We start from the raw sequence: 1821 nt of genomic DNA, 5'->3' as shown, positions 1-1821 counted from the left end.
TGAGAGAACACGTTTTTTAATGTCCCAAATATGTCAGTATTGTCACTTTTTAATCATTTTTTTTCTCTCTCTAATTCTATTGAGAAAAATAAAATGGTAAAAACATGAATGGTATTATTATATTTAGCAGAATAGCCACCAATATTGTGCTCACATTTTAATACACTGTAGTAACCATTCATGTGCTCGGCTTTTGTTGCCAGGACAACGACGCTCCCCATTGGTGCCCTGCGCACCACGTGATCCGCAGCCTTGACGTCACAGCAGGAGGTTGCGGGGCTAAGCGGAGTCTGAGCGGCGGCTCAGATACAGGCGCCCGGAGTTCGGACTACGAGCGGCACCAAACTGCAGCTCTCCGGTGCTTCCTTCCTGCTCCTCCTCGCCGGTTTACCAGCAACTTTGACCTTCCTCTCCCTGAAGTAAGCTAATGGACTACTAAAGGAAACTTTCTGTAAACCTTCAACAACAGCTTTAAAGCTAGGTAAGTTGTAGCTAATTTGTCCGTCCCGCCCTCTTAGTTTTCCCTTTTCCTACTTAAAAATTCACAGTATTTGAAAAAGAACGGCTCAGGTAGGATGCACGTGCTGACTAACTTCGTGTGTTTTAGGGACATAATCGTACTTTTATTGATATTTGTCTATAATAGATACTCACAACAACTGTATTTAAACTTTTATTATTCCACAACTTAGTTCTGTAACAGGACACGATGCTAGCAAGGATAAGGCTTTACCCACATTGTAATCGGATGAAGCAGCTCCTTTTATACCCTTAATGAGGCTTCAGGTGTACCAGAGAGACGTCAGATGTTTCATTTTATTTTATTAAAGTATTTGTTAGAACAGGAAGTGAAAAGAGGGTTCTGCGGTGAGACATAGGATCTCATTTCAGCAAACACACATCAGTCAGTCACTGGATTCAGGCTAGAGAGATAAGGCGGCTTCAACACTTGACAAGTAAGTGGAAATATTTAGGGGTTTTGTTAACTGTTCTTTTCTTTTAGCAAATAAATGACTTTTGAAATCATGAAAATCAGCTGACTTCAAAACCTGTCACTGTTTTGGGTTGTTAAGGATCATTAGTAAGATAAAGTTCCAACATTTGCAAGCTAAATCAAATAAACTTGGCTGTCTGTGTTTGTAAATTAGCAACTGACGTGTTTATATTTCTGAGTTAAGTCATCTTTGTGAAGACGGTTAAAATGCCTTAAACAGCTGCTGCATATTCAATACGAAAAAGGATGTAAAAATGGATTAATCAAACTAATCTTGACTCAAAAAGCTGTACTTTTAATTTATTGCACTCTTAAAATGAACCTATCTCTTGGTTTTGAGGTGACCAAACAAAATTGATTGATATTTATAATTGATATTTTGGATCCAAATTCCAAACTAAAGCATTAGTCTTTTTATTTTTTCATTTAAATGCTAATTTTTTTAATCAAATATGGCGATTCATTATCCATGTTATGTTGTGATCTAATGAAGTCCACCATAGTTTATTTTTACCTTCAAATTTAAAACTGTTACATTTTATAAAAAATACATAGGCCATAAAACATATATTTGACCTATTTTCATTCTTGTAAATAGGATTAGTATTTTCATGCTTTTAGAATTAAATAATAAGAGACAATCAAAAAACTATGATTGATTTTTATTAAACTTTTAAGTGAGAGTGAATTGCATTAAGCAGAAATAAGTATTGAACTGGAGTCCACTTCTCAGTGGGTTTTGCAGAGAAGTCTTGCTTCCTCTTTACACATTTTTTTTACTTGGTGGGTTGTGGTAAATAAATTGGTCTTGCTTTGATGTGGGATGT

General features: G+C 36.0%; 1 protein-coding gene across 2 annotated transcripts in view; it reads left to right on the top strand.

Moving 5' to 3' along the window:
* The first annotated feature begins 210 nt into the window (after positions 1-210).
* ncaldb (neurocalcin delta b) overlaps positions 211-1821 on the top strand; it is a 13899-nt gene continuing 12288 nt past the window's right edge. Inside the window, exons 1-2 of one of the 2 annotated variants that reach the window (XM_024297930.2) lie at positions 211-481; positions 892-956. The gene's annotated coding sequence lies outside the window, so the exon portion shown is untranslated. The remainder of the gene's footprint in view (positions 482-891; positions 957-1821) is intronic. The other variant, XM_024297920.2, reaches the window with a different exon arrangement.

Source organism: Oryzias melastigma, linkage group LG11 (assembly GCF_002922805.2).
Source record: "Oryzias melastigma strain HK-1 linkage group LG11, ASM292280v2, whole genome shotgun sequence".
Lineage (NCBI taxonomy): Eukaryota > Metazoa > Chordata > Actinopteri > Beloniformes > Adrianichthyidae > Oryzias > Oryzias melastigma.
This window is presented reverse-complemented; position numbering and strand designations above follow the sequence as displayed.